At 36.9% G+C, this 18880-nt stretch overlaps 1 protein-coding gene across 1 annotated transcript in view; it reads right to left on the bottom strand.

Annotated features, from left to right (window-relative positions):
• zfhx3b (zinc finger homeobox 3b) overlaps positions 1-18880 on the bottom strand; it is a 221581-nt gene that overhangs the window by 202127 nt on the left and 574 nt on the right. The window contains exon 2 of the mRNA XM_028014074.1: positions 1947-1981. The gene's annotated coding sequence lies outside the window, so the exon portion shown is untranslated. The remainder of the gene's footprint in view (positions 1-1946; positions 1982-18880) is intronic.

Raw genomic sequence — 18880 nt, 5'->3', positions numbered from 1 at the left:
CCACAGGGTAAAAAAGGTATGGCACATAAAAAAAATTATGTGCTGCTTATTATCTATTCACCTAATCATGTGAATGTTTTCTTATGCACAACTTTTAACCATAGAACACTTTGCATTACTGACATGTGACTCCTATTTCTTATTTTTTTACATTGAGTTTTAAAACAATTGCTTTGGGAGTCACAAAATATTTTTTTTAGTAAAGCATCACATTATTTTATACTGTGTTGCCATTCATCTTGTCAAGAGATAAAAACAAAATTTCAACAGTACTATAAAACCCATTTTGATTTTCTAGCTGTAATTAATGAACTATTTTGCTGGAGAACTGAAACAGAAAATGACTGTGGTTACCATTACAGGACAGAGCCAGATCATATCTCCATGAAGTCCAGAGCAGTTTTGTGGCGCCCATTTCCAAACAAACCCCTTTTTAGTTATTCCACACTTGGTAGTGTAAGAGATGATGAGAAAATTATTGTATTGCTCACCAGTAACTATGGCAAAAAAATAAAAATAAAAACTCAGCTACTTGTTGACATAGGAGTAGTGTGCCTGAAATGTGACCCTGGGTGCAGATATAAGCAGCAGAAAGTAAGATACTAAAAGTAATTTATGTTAACTTTTGAAATAATAATGGATTTTATTTTATTTTTCAGTATGTAAAAAAAATAATTTGTGAAATTGTTGTTAACTGATGTTCTCCTGAGGCCCCTAGCAGTCACAAAATTTGTTTAAGTCTTGAGCCTGTTGTTTTACATTGTACATTTTCTATTGTTTCACTTTTAGATGCATATTAAAGGAGTACGGTGTTTTCAAAGAGGAAGAGTTTCTAGCATATTCCATTTTGTAATAAAGCAAGATACACAGCATTTATAAGGTTTTACAAATGCTGCCTCCACTGTGACTCATTCTGAATCAGTATATGAATCTGTGTCAAGCAGATTTATTTACAAAATGAATATAATTATTCATGTGTTAGGTTCTGAATCTTGTAAACCAGTCCCAGGTATTTTTTGAAGTTATTACTTCTGCTCTTCTATGTTGAAGCTATTTATGCATCGGTGTTGCACAGAGACTACATATCAGATGTTTTCCAGCAGGTCCCTACAGGTTTTGCACTCTTTTTTTGTCTACCACAGGTACCTACGTGTGAACGTTTTCTTGGATTTTTTTCTCTTGACTTTCACATCTCCTCTAATTTTAATGACATTTCAGAGAGTGGAAATTGCATGGTGGAAGAGCTTCAATGTCTTTATATAGCCTTTCTCTATTTTGTAGGCATTAAACCATATATTAATTTTTAGATGTGGAATGAATTGCTTTAAAGGAGGTCGTGCTTACCGACGCCTTCCACAAGGTGCAAAGACTTGACAAAACTGAATGAATGAATAATCAGCTGGTCTAATGAGTTATTTAATAGGATAGCATGCCAAAGTTAGCATGCCAAAGGTCAACCTTATGGTGCCAGTAAGACACCAGAAGATATGGTCCATGTTGTTGTTTTTTTTTTTCCAAATCTTTCTTTAAAACCCCAAATAATTTAGAAATTGAATCTATTATGGTTTTATTTAAAGTAAGGCTTTTGACCCGTCATGAATTTTAATAATTTTCTAAGGTTTTATTAAGTGGTGTACTTTAAACAGTTAGAACTGGCTAAACGGTCAAAATTTGAAGAGAAAAACTCCATAGCAAATGAGAAGGTTTTACTGGTTCAGTGGAATTGATATTTACATTATACTGATATTTAAATAATATTTTTGGATTTAGAAGAAAAACATACATAGATTATATGCTCATACATTTTAGATGGATTAGTTAAAATATTCTGAAGCATCGCTCATACTTCACATTCCAAATCATTATTGCTTCATTCAAATCAAAGGATCTTGTTTCAGAGAAAAAGATTTCCAGTGATTAAAAAAATGTGTAAAAGAATCACTTACCCACTCTGAAACAGGGCAAAGATGTCTTCATGGTCCTGTAAAATACAAGACATGTTTTGTACTGTCCACAGTCTTCAGCAGTTCACAAAATAACCTACTGAAAAAAAAGATCTGAGATAATACTGAAGTAAACCATTGTTCTTGTTTTTCCTTTTATTTTATTACAATTACAATTCGCAACCTTTTGCCAACATCCTTCTGCCTCAGGGCTGTGCTAAGCTTCAACAAGATCTTATAAATAAATGGATAAAACCTGAATAATTTGGAAAATCACAGGCAGCCATTATATTCGTATTTTGCACTTATTTTTGCCTTCAGGTTCTATATTCTTTTTTATAAAGTTATTACAACCTGAGGTTGATAAAAGGACAATCTACAAACACATTATGCAAAAAAATACATAAAAGCTATGTTAAAAATACAATCTTTGTCAGAGAAAATCTAAATGTAAATCAAAAACTACTTGTCTTTCACACACCGACGGCATTTTCATTATTTAGACCACTTTATTACAGCACTTTAGACAGTCCAATGCACTGTCCCTTACTTGTTTAAAATGTACTTCTCCCACTCGAATGATCACCCGCAAACATCTCACGAGAATACAAAGTGATCTGCACACTAACAGCCTGTACATAGTGAAATTGCAACATGCAGTGGCATCCTTTCCATTGAATGGTATTGCAAAAATGATACTCATGCAGTCATACACTAATGGCATTTTTTAAAAATTAAACAACATACAAATTGTTTAATTAAATTTGTATATTGAATTGGAGCCAGGTAAATACATACATTGCATAAAAACCACATATCCCTTTTTTGTCATCTATTAAATGAGACTAAAATATTTCTGCCTTAGCCAAACTTAATTCTATTTGCTCATTAATAATGAGAGAACAGACAATTTTCACATCTAATATTCAAGGATAGAAGTTAATATAACCTCAGATTACTGTATTTTTAAACAGTTTGAAAAAGCCTACATGATGGTGATGTCATGGCTTTGTAAGCCTGTGACAGGTAAATTCCTGTCACAGGAATTTACCTGTGACAGGTAAATTCCAGCTGCATTCAGAACTGGAAAATTCAGACTTTCCCGTAAGAAAAATCAACTGGAATGCCCTTCCAAGTCAGATTTCCCACTGGGAAACTGGGAGCAACTCCGACTACCCGCAACTTCGCATTTCAATATGGCCGCTCCTCGTATCAACAGCAGTAAGATGTGGTGAAAATGTGTATTTTACAAGACAAGCTCCTAAAATCAATGTTACCTAGCGCCTGCAACTCTAACCTTAACAAATTAATAGTGATATTTGCTTATAGAAAGTAAAGCCTAAAATTATGTTTGAAAACAATGCTTTTGAGTTGTTGAAATTCCAACTTCTTAACCAGAATGCTATTACCTCATTTCTGACATCAGATCCATCCCTGAGCTCTGATTTGTGAGGTAACTGGAAGGCAGCTTAAGTCACATGGAGAAACACTTCAAACTCTCCATATTTATGGGAAAATCAAAAGAAATCTGGCAAGGAAGAGAACATTGGATTTCCATTTCCAGATGGTTGAAGGTGAGCAGTTCGTCTGTATAAACAAATATGTGCAAGTATAAACGTCATAGGAATGTAAAGCCTTCATACAAGCCAGGAAGGGGAAGGGTTCTGTGTCCCAGAAATGAATACGCTTTGACACAAAATATGCAAATCACCCCCCCAAAAAAGAGTAAAAAGCATAATTTACCACAGAGAAGTATACCCAAAATATCTGATCAAAGTCATACAGCTTAAACAATAAAGATAAAAATTCTGAAAGTGGATAAATTAATAGAAATATTTCTCAAATATTGTGTCCTTAATTAATCTGGCATTTGACATAGAGGAAATGTTAATAATCATAACTGTCCACAACAGTAAAAGTTTAGTTTGAATTGACATTGGGCAGTGAGAAACAATGTGATTGTGTCTATTTACATTGTATATTTAAACATTTAGTTTCAACTATTATGACCAAGGTAATCTTATCACAAAAACGCAGCGCATACTCATCAGCCCAGCATGTCAAAAGCAAACCGGACCGCTTGTTGGTGCTTGACCACAAAAATCTGATTAAACGTTAAAATTTGAAACGTCATTTTTAGTTAACTCAGCAAGAAGGAATCACAGTTGACTCATTGAAAGAGACTTTGACTTGCATGCCAAGTCAAATGTTAAGAACTGCTCACCTTCAACCATATTTAATAAATAAATTTTATTAAATATGTGGCTTGCCGAATGTACAAGCATACATGCAAAACTTTTAGAAAGGAGTAATGAGGCCTCCACTCAAGCAACTCTGTCTTGGTGATGCTACAGGCATTACCTGCTTTTAAAAATATCATGTTTTCAGGCCAGTTCTATTCATATTCTTGTAATCAGTCCTAGGTTTAGCTAACAAGATAAGGGAACTCAAAAAATTGTAATTCCTGATTTAATGAGGAAGGAATTTAAGATTTACAAGTTAGTTTTATTCAACTTAGAAGTGTACTGCTAAGAAGAACTAAGACATGCATCTCTTAAAAGATAAAACGAGTATTAATTTAAGAAAAATATTTAACTGTTAGTAAGTTGTTTTAACTTAGTAACAGTAAAAACATATTTTCAATGTTCAGTAGTAAATTATTTCAATGTTATAAATAATGCAACTTTTCCTTACCTCCCTGTGCAGGATAATGAGACAATGCCAATCAATCTGTAACCCCGCTCCTTAACAAGGTAAAGGCACCCATTCCCCTGACTTCAGGTCAGTAAGTAAGCTTGCTATTTTGGATGGCTGCTGCTGATTGTGTATGTACTTTAATAAGCAGTCTGCGGGTCGGGCAGATTTATAGGCCCATAGTGGGGTGGAGGGATCAGACTCCCCTGGCCTCCAGTTTCCCTCTGTGCCATTACGCCAGAGTGAGATATAGTAGGATATTGATCCCAATGCTACTTCATTTCGCTATAACTATTACACAATACTCTCCCAGGCTGCACGTGTCCCCTGATTTATGCTGCCTTGCTATTTACATTACCAGTAAGTGTTTTTCTATACCAAGTGAGGAGGGTCGTTCGGCCACAAGAATGGACATGAGAACATTCACATTCTACGCCATGCCTGTCTTCCTTTTGCTCTCTGTGATGCATTTTCACCGTAGTGAGGGTCTCTTAACACAGCGCTGCCTCCTGAGTGAGTAATGGATGATGCAGAAATAAATATTTGAAGAATGTTTCCCAAGCCAAGCCCTCATTACTGCACCACAATTGACCTTGAGGCAATGTTATTTTCTGCATTATGTCTTATTTAAAATACCTGCCTCATCACATCCACTCATTAGAATGCTGTTATAGTTGAAAATGTATTCTAAATCATTTTATATTATTCATTTCCTCTCAGTGGTCGGTAGTATATGTAGATAAATTAAAAAAAAAACATTAATACACACGTGTCGAGATAAAGAATCATAATCTGCGATATCATGCAGTTGTATCACATTTATAGTGCATTTCCCATTACACGGAGTGAAGCCCTTAAAGCTTAATCAACAAAAAATTCCAGTGGAAACACATTCTAGCACTTGCCTTGCCCTGATACAAATTTAATTAAGTGCTTCAATTCTGCAGAATATATCAAATGAAAGAAACTGTTGTCATAATTAGAACAATTAGGATAAGCAGCCCGTGGCCCCTGCACGCCATCACCAGCTGCACACTCCAGATCTGGGTCTTTGCCAAAGTACCTTCCCTTGCAGTGCCAAGCTGGTGCTGTGTTTGTTTACACACAGAGCACAGCTGTGTCAGTAGGCATGAATGGGAACGAAGGCTGAGAGAAACACCCTGTGTTGAGCTGACATTCCCACATGGAGCCCTCACAGGTGGCACTGTGCCTCAGATTCTGCTACTGCAGCATCATGCCTCTGGGAGAAAGAAAAAAAAAATAAAACAAACAAACAAAAGGATTAATGACCCTTAATTGCTTTGGAGCTGTTTAAAATCAGATGAGTGCCACATAAGCTGGAGTATGTAAATCAAATCCCTCCCCCTCCTCGTCCCTCCTCCCGGTCGGGCCCCCTCGGCTCTCTCCCTCTGGCACAATCAAGCCTTTTTCTCACAAGAGGGCAGGGCAGCTGAGCGGGCTCACTGCCAAGTGAGGAGAGCTGGCAAGCGTGGTAATGTAGAGACACTTGTTGCCACAATGCTCGCCTGTTACACCGACGCATGGCAGAAATTAGGTGGCTGACGAGTGTGTGTGTCGGGGGAACAGATGGGCACACTATAGCCTCCACATGCTTCCATGACAAACAGCAGAAAGGACACGTGCTCCCTCTCGGCCCTCAAAGCTGGCAGAGACCGTATGCATGTCCCATTCATTAAGAGGCCCATTCATATGCAACATTAAGTGTGATTGTACACAAATGCCCCATCAGTAAGGAAAGGGGGTGGTTGTTTGCACAGTTTGAATGTGTGCTTATGTATCTTTGAATGAGGCTGTTTGCATGGTGAGTGATCAAAAGGCCTTGTGGATTAAATAGTCGGGTAAAAAGAATATTTTAACAGATTTTCCCAATACGCATGCATTTTATTCTATATTGCAATCGTTTGGGCTAACACCGATGCACATCTTTTAGTCTGCCGAATAATTGTGAGATTATGAGAAATAGGCTGAATGGGGAAAATATTTTGGAAACATTTTTGCTAATTATTAAAAAAGAAAATTTAATGTTGAGTTTGTTACGAAGTCAGATGTGAAATGTCTGTGACCAAGTGAGGAGTGAATGATGTTCTCCCCTGCTTCTCTCGTGTCCCACTGCTTCCACCGTGGCCATTACCATCAAGCCTTAATGCAATTCCAGTACCTGCATACTCCTCTGCTGCATGGAGTTTCGGGTGATTTAAAGACAACAACAAACCTGTCCCATTTTCCAAGTGACATTATTGATATACTGTCACTTCAAATTGCAGGTAACAGCTAATGGTTATTTTATGATGCATGTGTCAGATCTGATTTGTATTTTTTTTTCTCCTCTGACAAACTGGACTAGTTCATTTAATTTGAGCTTAATGATTGACCCAAGATCACTGTCACAGTTTTATTACAGTAAGTCTTTAATTCTGGAGAGATGTTAGCAAGTATTGACCTTTCACAAACATGGCCTGCGAGGAATACAGCAAAGTATAAATTTAATTATACTATCAAGTCATTCTCTGTGTTATCAAAGCGGCATAAGGCACCTAACAGAAAAAAAACACATTTATACTCAAAATGTTCACATTTTGCTAATTTTACAAACATTTTGTTTTACGTCATGTACCAATTTTTATATTTTTTATTTATTTTTTAAATCAGGCAGGTAGGGATGCAAATGTAATTGTGCCTCTCTTTCCCCTCTCTGGATAATACATTCATTACAATTATGGTTGCAAATGTTTTAGGTGTGTATCTATCAACTTTGCATAGAAACAAACTGTTTTTTGTTTCTTATTCTCTGTATTATCGTTGTTCTCATTCAGATTGGACAAATAGGGTTTAAGAACATTGTTTTTTAAAGGTTTGGTACATATTTTAAATAGACTTTAAATCTAGACTTTTTAACAATAGTAATGCTTTCATCTCAGTCATGCTATTGCAGATATGACTGTGTGTTTGGGGATGCTTTTCTGTTGGAAGATAAACTTGTGCCCAGGTCATGAGTGTATTCAGCTGGATCCATCTTCCCATGCACTCTGACCAGCTTACCTGTCTCACCCAACACCATGAGGCTGGCACCTCCACTGTGATGAGGTGTTCTTTAATGTTCTCTAAAAGAAAAACCTCTGAGGTCCTGATCTTACATGCGTAACATTATTTCAAATGATATTGCTCCAACTTAAGTGCAATATTTGGTTACCCTATCCAACTCTAGTTACTTCACTGAGAGAAAAACTAACATGAATAATCTCAAAAACAGTTTACGACAAAGGAGAACTTTTACATACAGAATAGAAGGACGTTAAAATAAAATATACAATATATCTTACAAGACAAGCCTGTTAGTATTTTTATTCCAGTATCCCCATAAAACAGTTCCTTCCGCCCCTTTGCTTTTTTACTGTTTAGCCATGCTGGTGTTTTCCCAATGTAACCCTGCACGCCCTCTTGTCCTGGATTACCCCCACACCAGCATGAACAAAGACTCCATCAGGGTGTGTTTATGTGTTGGCCCTTGCATTGTGTGAAGAGGAAACATGTCTCCCACTTACGACCAGATCTTAGAGAACCCCAATTTGTTAGGCATTAATCAGAGCACCTGCTCAGAAAGCAACCTGTGTCAGAGGCTTACTTTGTGTACCCAGCGGTTTCCTGGTTGCTGGCCTCTTTGTTTCCCCACTTCAGTCATCAGTGTCATTTGAAATCAATTTAACAATTGTGCCCGAGACTGATTTGAGTATGCAAATTCTTACATGGGGAGAAAAAGAGTAAGCATTAAGAAGACCAGAGTAGGGCAAAAAAAGCCCAAGCTGAGAGGACCTGCTGTGCATTACTCTGACATTAAAAAGCAATAATCCATCAAGTGTTGTTCTGCAAACAACAGAACACACACACAAAAAAAGATTTGAACTCAACACATTAACAAGCGACTAACCTGCGCAAAAACAGTGTTTGAAGAGGAAAAAGGAAAAAAGAAAACTACACCAAGACAAGGAAGACTAGGTCAGAGAGAGGTCAGGAATGAAAGAGGGAAGGTGGGGAGGGGGGCACAAGAAAGAGGAAACAAATGAATAAATTCATGGGCCAAACATGAAGAGAAAGATGGAGGGGAGCAGAAAAGGGGCTCGGAGTCATCAGCGGAAGATTTTTATTGCCCGGACAGTGGAGGCGCACACAAAAGCACAGGGAAGATTCAATTAAGTATCATATGCAGTGACCTTATTGCCATGGTTACAGGACGGTGAAAAATATTAATCAGGCCTGCGCTTACGACAAGGAGAAATGGGATGGTGGAAGGAGACGAACGACAGCAGTGAGGCAGACAGAGGGAGAGGGGGTAATGGCACAGCCTCTGTGTGTTTGATTTGATGCGTTTTAATGAGTGAAGTTGCAAAAGTTCATAACTGTCCCTTGCAAGCTTTGAACATCTGCATGCTGACACTGAAGATGCCACTTTTGACAACAGATTCTCTCTCTTTTGTTATAAATACATTTCAAAACGCTGCTGCTTCCATCAGCTCTCGCCCTGCTCACATTTACACAAAGACGAGTCAAACATGTGAAATGAACTCAATTCCGAACTCATTTCATACCAGGGGGGTTAACTCACTTTTCAGCTCACAAAGATTTATTTTAGCTCCCTCCCTGTTTTTCAAGTTGAATTTCATGTGCCACAATTTCTGTTGACGCTTCCTTGGCAAGGAAATAAAACAATCCCTGCACATCGACAATCCATCACACGCGCATGAATCCATTAATAACCCAACTTGCAAATGTTTGCCACATGAAAATGAAATGTTTTCATCCATCACTGTGCTTTTTTTTCTATGTAAGGGTACACTTACACATGATTCTAAATAAATCCTCTGAAAAAAAAACAACGCTGGCATACTGTTACAGATGCACGCAAAAATTACGCCGATCATTTTCAATCATATTCCATTATGATGTTCCTCTCAGTCACATTTCCCTGCACGCTGTAGAAGGGGAAAGTTGAAGATTGTTCTGTTTGATGAAGCTGTAGTGTGTTTGCTCGCTGTCTGCAGGGACTGTCTTGAAAACAATCTATCTGAAACTCCCCCCACTGAGCAAAATGTTAAATAAACAAAGATGGGGATAAACAAAATCCTTCCATTTCAATGTCACTGAGAAGAAAGCCAACATTTTCACGCTGCCGCTGTGAACAGAAGGTGGCAGCCATAACGAGATCTGCGTTTAAACTTTGGATGCAAAGAAATTGGGATTTTTTTCCTAAAATGTTAATAAAATGTTAATTGAAAGACGGTGCCTATCAAGCAACTAAGAATGTGGTAGCGTCTAACATGATGCAGTAAATGTGTGCTATTTATAGCCTATGAAATAACCCCTGTAAATATATGTAAAAAATACACACATGCCGCAAATACTGATCTAACTAACAATTCCTATGATGCCTTTTTTTTTTTGGCTTTTTTGTTCTTTCACAATTTCACATTTTTAAGTCAAAGTCTCTGGTTACTTTAATAATCCATGCCTTTCTGTTGCCCTGTAGTATAAATATCTAATAAAGGGCCAATTTCCATTAGTGATATCAAATAGGGAAAGACAACAGAACATGGCTTTGAAGTGAGTCAGACGTGTGTTGATCTTCCTAAGAAAATGTCAAGATACAGCCACTGGACTAAACTAGCTCATATACATAGGGCAAAGACGTTTAAAACAACTAAAACTCGGAAAAGCAAGTCTAAAAAAATAACTCATGTTTATCTTATGACATGCAGTGATCAGGACAGTAAAAAAAGGTTAAAAAAAATTTTTAAAAAGGGAATTTCCAAACCTCACTGTAAGAGAATTCCTGCATGAAGTGGAATCCTGAAAGTTTGCAGAACAACAATATGTTTCAGTACTTTTTACACAGTGGAATGGGGAATTGTGGGAGATTCTTTTACTTTTTTTTTTTTTAAAGTTTGTTGTTAATTGCTTCTTTTTCTTTCCCCACATTTAAAAATGCAACAAAACATAAGTACCATTTTGGTGCTGCGCAAACATTAATTGCAGACCTGCTATATAAACAACATGGGCATTCATTATATGGAAAATCCTCCAGCTTTACTCTTGGAGGAAAAAACGGATACTGTGGAAGTTGTCTTTAACCTAGACATTTTCTTTTGTCTTGTTTTAATGACTCCACTGAATAATTCTTTTAGACAACATCAGTATTCACATTTCTGCAAAAAAAAGAACTTGAATATTGCTTTCCCCCAATAACATTATGCAGTTAGGAGGCTCAAATTACATCAGTGCTTTAGTTAGATCACAGAATTATTGCATTAATAAACTGGTCAATCTTCCACTGCAGTGACCCTTAGTTACCCTTCACAAGAAACTGTAGCTGTTTAAAAATGAACAGAATATATAATTTCTTGACCTAAAACACAATTTAATGTGATTTTATTTTTGTATTTTGATGTTTTTCATTTCAGGTCAAATTTATGCACTCCAAAATAATAATTTAGACTTAACACAGAAATAAGAAGGTAGATTGCAAAACATAAAACATACCATTCCTGTCATCTCTGCTGAAAAACCTGTTGTTTTTTTTTTGTTTGTTTGCTTAATGACTACTTTCCTGCCGGAGGAAATTAAGCCAGCCTCCAGAGCTGCATCCTTCAAGTCTCAATTAAAAGTGTCTCAGACAGAGGACGGGTTTAGGTATTTTAGGCCAGTATTATGGTTTAAGAAAAATATTTTATTTAAGCTGCTAACTGCATGATCATTCCAACTCTATAAATCTTCAATAAACATGAATTTGAGGAGTGATAATACAGAAGAAAGGATGCATAACCTTTAAAGTGGGGTTCAAATCAAAATATACAAACATTAGGCTGCACTTAAGCTTTTCTATTTACTTGAAAATGTTTCATAGACAAATGTGTAATTCCTAAGCCTGCAAAGGATTTGCAACATTCTCATGTTTGTACTTAATAGAAAAAAAAAATATTTGAAAATCATGACATTTCCATTAAGGTATGGAGAGTGCATGTTTACAAGAAATGTGTGCATCTTTTTCATTGTTTATTCTATTAGAATAAAAAAAACTTTTCTTTTTTTGACATTGCTTCTTTCCCTAATCTAGACCAGAGCCCTAGAGTTTTCTTTCCCATCTTGGTTGCAGAGCCTGCAAAGATCCTTCAGATGAGGCACAGGAGAGGGCCCGAGCAGAGAGGCTGTTAAAGTACCTGATGTGGCCATGACCACTTCCAGAAACAATTTAATTCCACAGCTTCGGCCATCTCCAGCTGATCTACTCCTCCAAGGTCATTAAATGTGCCACAGAAGGTCACATGATTAATGAGTGACAGACCCTCTGGTGCAATAACGTGTATGAATGTGCCCCATTAATTAGACAGAGGGGCCAGAGAGAATGAATGGCCAGGGACAGCTTGGCCCCCTTCACAACCCTGTATTTCCCAGACCCCATTTTTCATTTTCATCTGAACAAACAGACACATGCAACCGCTTATAATATTCCCCAAATACCTTGTATTCCCCAAACCTTACATATGGAAAAACCTATTAAGTGAACAACTTTGTCACTTTTTTTTTTTTTTTTACTACAGAGTTTGGAGCACAACATGAAATTTAAAGTCATCTTCTTCTAACGTATCAGGTATTTTTGCAGTGTAAAATGTTGACATGGTGCTCAGACGTGCTTCATCATCTGGCCTCGGTTTGATCCGGGCATCAAGCATCTGACTGTTGTGTCGTTACAGTCTTTTTCCTGTACTATGATAAGTGCTCGGCATTACTGGGGGCAATCTCTAGGAGGAAATGAAACATTCTGCCGCCACAGGCTTGGCTTTATTAGAAGACAACAGGACCAGGCTCTCAGGATATACAGATCAGGAGCTTTAATTGATGCTGACTGACTGTCGATGCACTACTATAGCTGGGAGAAACAAGAGTGTTTAACACTGCTCCATTGTAAACAGTATTCATTTCTCAGTCTAATCAACTTAATGCAATTCCAATAAGTCCATTTCTTAGAGTGGCCCTGTTGATTTGAAACCCCATAGCCTTCTGTTTTATTTTCACCAGGGCCAACAAATGTAATGGCTGCTAAGTATATTGAGCAATAATATACAAATGCTCTACATCCAGTGCATGCATTTCAATTTTACCTTGAGGTCATAGCATTATGGATAAACCCCAGTGGAGTCATTAATCATAAACACATTTATTATACGTAATAACAACCAGTGGAATAGACTACACAGAAGCTTTAAGATGAGGACTTATATGTGGCCAAGAAACACTGACTTTATAAACAAACCAGTCTCACCAGTTTGCCCACCTCACTAAAGCTGCCGCACAATCAGTCATACAGCTGCATTAAGTCACATTTACATTTGTCACTGCCCTAGACAGATGATAATAAACAGTGACAAGATGAAATAAAATCAGTCAGAGCAAAAACAGGAAAACAACATCATATGGAGGGAAAATATGCTGAAATATGAGTGTTTGTGAAGATATTTTGTTGTCAGAAGATTTCTAGGTCATAATACATTCATCTATGTTCATGATGGTAAAATAATTAGCAATTGGGCTGATGATAAAGATCATGTTTAAAAGGCACCAGTGATACTTTAATGCTAACCAAACAACAAAAATATAATAAAAATAAAACTTCTTGCATCTCATCAAGCACTTAGAAAACCCCTTGACCCTGCCGAATAAAGCTTCTCCCTCGAGATTTGACACACATCTCTCAGCACAGATCAGATGGCAGCAATGAACGTTGTTTGCCCTCTGATATATTTTTAATATTCAGATCATATCAAATATGTCCTCTTTCAATAATAGATCTATCCATCTACTGGCAACATAACATGCTGAGTTTTGGAGTGGGATTTTATGCTCCAATCAGTGCATCTTCCTTACATTTTTTGGAGTAAGAAGGGGGACCCGTCTGATTTGTAAATGTGATGCACTATGACAAGGGATTTGGCACTTCCTTAAAAACTGCAAAATGTAGGTTCATAATATTTTAAGAGCTTCCTTACATTTTTGTTGGACAGAAATCAGAGTTTTTGTTTTTTTTTGCCTTCATATTTTATTCAAAATAGTTTTTTGTTTTCAAAAAACTAGTGGGTTAAAGCACTGTGGTTGAGCAGTTCATGGATGAATGTCATATGTGAACTCCAATATTTTGAAAAAGAAAATAGTCTGTTTACAATGTATTCTAAAACGGTTTTTCTTTGTTCATTTGGTGCAACACAAACATTTCAGAGAACAACAAATGGAATATTTCCCATTCCCATCTTTTGACCAGCAGTATCTCCTGTGGTGGCACAGTTCTAAAGTGCAAGAGGTTCCCACCTTCCACAGCTGTGAGGATCCAGGGGGCATGATGGAAACAGAAGAAGACATGGAAAAACGGAGCATGGAACGAGGAAAGAAAACATGCTGGGAGAAGGGAAATCTTCCATGAGCAGAAGCAGAGTGTTTAGAGGGCGTTTCACGTTAATGGTGGACAGGCCAATTGAAATGGCTCTAGCGTTGCATGATTTGAAGGTCAGGAGACAGCAGATTATATTCCAGTGGTAGCGGAGGAGGATTGAAGGAGTAAAATGGTGGCTGCCCACCACCCCGCCCTCTCCTCCACTCCTGAGTTATTGCAGAGTAGTCAAGATGGAATCAACATAGCTCCAAACTCCTTTATCGCTACTCTTACCAACAGCACAAGATGAAAAACAAACTGTGACTGTAGATTATCAGGAGCTATTCCATTCAAAACTTCTGTTGGTGAAACTGTAAAAAAAAAAAACCACCACCTGCCTCATTGAACACATTTTTAAATACATTAGTTACCTACCTATCTTATTATCTTACAAAAATGGATAATAGGATATGCAGCAGAAAATGTCAAGAGTAAAGTGACAAAATCTGTCATACACAAGAGTTACACTTTACAATTAATTACAATTAAAACTGGTAGTTTTAATTGTACTACTAGTGCTACTTTTGTTACTACTGCTTCAACTACTAGTGCGAATGATAATGATGACAATTATCATGATCGGAAATATACTTAGTCAGTTTTACAAATGTACTACCTTTATTTTTATGGAAAATAAAGGTGCAAAAATGTAAGACACAATGTAAGATAGGAATCAAGAATAATTTTTACTCAGTCTAAAACATCACAAAGTCCTTATAAGACTTTTCACACTGTATTTCTGACATTCTGTCCCAAAGGCCAAATCCAACATGGAGTTTATGGACATTTTAGTTAGACTCAAAAATCTGCCTCACAATCACTTGCTTGTAGTTTGCATTTAATCACTGCACCGCCTTCCCTGAATATATTTCATAAAGAGAACAGGTGCCTATAATTGAGAAAAAACTTATTTACTAAAAGAGAGTACTTGATATATTACAAATCATGTTTTAAAAAAAAACCTTATGAAAATGTTGCTTTTTTAGCTCTATTGCACACTTTGTCTCTCAAAGTACAGGTAAAATCAGAAGCATTTTTCAAGAAAGTATTTTTTGAGTAAAAATATAAAGGAAGAAAGAAAAACAAATATTAATTCTGCATTTTCTAGTACGACTGAAATAATAGCCAAATATTAGCACAATGTTCTTTTAATATTGAGGCTCAGAGAAGTGAGGGGACATGAAAGAGTGCATTGAACTGTTTTCACATCCATTCTATTTTCCTTGAATGGAAAGTAGTATAAACAACAAAAAGCCAAAGTATAACAGGATATTTGTTTTATCAATAGCAAAAATACTAACATATCTTCTGCCACATTTTAAGACATTGTAGCCTTTCAAACAAATATGACAAAGAGTCATGATAGTGAGAACAACCATACAGACGACCAGGTGGTGTTTTAATTTGTGGAATTCTTTATGCAGATAACTAATATGCAACAATTTAAAAATAATGTCATAGCTTCACCTCAAACATAACGCCGGACACCCAGCATGTCAGAGCAAATTACGGCATGCTTTACGTCCAGGCTGCACATATTTATTTTATATGCATTTCAAAATCAGCAGCAAAAATGTACTTTCATAAGATTGTGGGTCATCATTTCATTTTGATGACTTCTTTAAAAAAACAGCTGTTTTTGCAGCAAGCTTTTTAGAAACATACAAATAATTTCATAAAAAACTATTTTAAAGTGAATAAGACTTAAAATTCTTAAAGTTAATAGGTAAACAATTGTGTGGGAAAGGGACTGAAACTAACTCTTTCCCAGAGACCCACATCGTCCGCTGCTAGTGGAAAACAATAAACGCAAAATGATATTACATTATTTAGCTGTGGCCACATGTTAAAGTAACTCTATAAAACAGCATCCTGTCATAAAAATGAAAAATACATTTTATAAAAATTGTGCACTGCTTTGTTTGATTACAGAAATAAATAATAATTGTATTGGGGGGGTGGGAACATAATTAAAAAGCTTCTATAAGGTAAAAAGTCTTAGTAGGGGACATCATGAATACCCACAGCAAGTGGTGGTGCTTCATAGTGTACTGTGCTTGTAGAACTTCAAAGAAGATAACAGGCAGCCAGGGTAGGCCAGTCAATCCAGTGCATGTCTGAATGGATGACCATGCTAAGCTCTTAAAGCAGGCATTAATCCAGGATTTTAGAAGTAAAGCTAAGTTTGGCACCTTATCATGACAAGGCCCAGACCTTAGGCTGAGCTCAATCACTATGCAGAAGCCCAGCAAGCCTGAATCACAAAGGCATCATATGACTTCCACTGCATCTGGACTGTAATGATTGGCTGGTTAATAATGTACATCATACTCTGTCTTTGTGGAACTTTTAAGTGTTTAAAGTTTCTTTGAGTTCATGTACATTTTCTGTGAAGATTAATTTAAATTTCAATTAGCTATTTATTTTCTGCCAACTCCTCACTCCCTCAGATGTATTTTGCTCAACAAGACAACCAGATGTTTCATTTTTAATGTGCGCTGGATTCTGTTAACATAAGGCACGCTCAGAGTTTTGTCTCTGACTGAGCCCGAGTGACCCCCTTGGCCGATTTCAATGCCAGCACAAACATCATTTCTCCAGATATAAAAAAGGCCAGAGCAGAGCTGACACATAACCAAGCAATCTCTGCTCTGCTCAACTCCATAACCACACAGGCCACCTCGGATCAGCAATGAAGACGAAAATATCAAGAGCTGATGGCTCCTGACCATGCATGTGCAAAACTGGCATGTTTAAGCAAATCAAACAAAACACCCATCCACCAAAAACAACAGCAGTGAGCGCAACGCCACGTGACTCCATGTGCATGTACCCACTTGAAGAAAGACATGCACACGCCAATCTTAAGATGCAGCCATAGGGCTTGGACTAAGGCTTAGAGGTAGAGCACAAGCTTAGAGAAGTGTGTGCGCTTGTTGGAAGAGTGGGGTTATTAGGGGCATTGGACTGACTTATAAATGCTCCCGCACAAAAGACCTGATTTATCATCCGACATCTGAAAAGAATACCAGAGAGGCTGTGCAGAAAAGAAAGGAAATGAAATGACAGTGGTATTAAAAATAAAGGAGGGGGGTCAAACTAGCACTGCTGTGGGCAGCTGTTTTGCTCATAATTTCTACAAACAAACAAGCACAGTATGTGAAAAAATACTCACTGCATATCAGTTTTAATTAATGTCTCCGCATTTATTCTGCTAGATGCATGGCTAGCACACATGTCAAAAATAGTCTTAGAGAAACGCCTGCCACTTCCTGTGTGGAATTTATAGGGGAGTTTAGAATTTGGGTCACCACTGTGTGACAGATTTTATTTTTATTTACATCATTACAGTGCTGCAAAAAAAGAGAAAAGCTGACATCTATTAAACATGACTGATTTTTAATACAATCTGCTGTAACTGAAGTGAAAAAATACAGTTGAACACTTTTTATCTCTTGTCTCAGTTGGTGGGTAAGTCTAGTCTTTTGAATGGGGATTTGTAGGAAATATATATATATAGTTTAATTTCAATATTTAAAACAAGAAATTTAAGACTTAAACTTATTTTCATCTGTATGAAGAAAAGTAAAATCTAATAAAGTTTGCAATGTGACATTTGAAATGTTAGTTCTTAAAATATATATATAAAAAATTAAACTTAAATTTATTCTGCAGACTGTTGTGGATTAGAGATTTGATTAAACCGTCTTTTAAAGAAACATTGTGAGTATTTGTTGTCACACACTGACGAGGGTTCATCATAGATGAAACATTGTTAGCACCCAGCACACAACATACCCAAGAAGATATTAGTAAGGTCAGTTTTTTAAGAGGACATATATAATTCCACATACATCACATCTCTACTTCAGAAATTTACAACAGGACAAATCCAACACCTATTAAGACTGGAGGAGAGGCTGTACATGGTAGGGGGGGGTTGCGTGTGTGTGTGTCAGTGAATGTAAGCGACAGAGCCAGTGAGTTAGGGAGCAAGAGACTCCAAATAATTTCAGCCCTGGAATAAATCACTGTCGCCACAGAAAAAGGCCGACAGCTGTGATGGATGGCTGAAATTTTTGTGTTGATGTCTTTAGTATTGCTGACAATTTGGTAGTCCGGGCTTTTTCACTTTTCCTATGCCTGTGTGTGTGGTTGAACACATCTGTATGTTGACAGTTTTGTTTTTCCTTCCTGCTTAAAAATATGCTTTTTGGAAAAAAAAGTCACTGCTATTGCTATCAATACAATATTAATTAGAATTGTAACTCCATGACAAAATGTTTAAGATGTAAGAAGTGTGATGATTAAACATTTAAAATTAATTGATAAAGAAAAAACTTTCTGAATCATATTGTGGACAAAAATTTCCGTACAGTAACTGTGGACACCATCTTGTGTGTGCGCCATGGTCACATGGTCTTTCTGTATATGTGCACGCAGGCTGTGATTGGATAGCACGTCGCCGCATGACATACTGACTGTTCGCTGTGTTTCGAGCTTTACACCGTCTGTCTGTCACGAGCATCTTTTCTTTACGTCATACACACAAACTGGAGATGAAAAGTCCTCTTTTTCCGCCCCATCATGACCCATTTGATTCTGTGGAGTATTGTCTCATTCACCCCTAGACTTTAAAATCTCTGCACTTCCACAGGTATATGCACATCTACCTTAGCTGTTAGCATAAATTCAGAAAATTTCAAAAAAGAAAGCAAAGTACACAGAATGCAGGTGCACACCATGTACA

This window comes from Xiphophorus couchianus, chromosome 4 (genome assembly GCF_001444195.1).
Source record: "Xiphophorus couchianus chromosome 4, X_couchianus-1.0, whole genome shotgun sequence".
In the NCBI taxonomy this organism is placed as follows: Eukaryota; Metazoa; Chordata; class Actinopteri; order Cyprinodontiformes; family Poeciliidae; genus Xiphophorus; species Xiphophorus couchianus.
The sequence above is the reverse complement of the archived record's forward strand: the minus strand, read 5'-3'. Positions and strand labels throughout refer to the sequence as shown.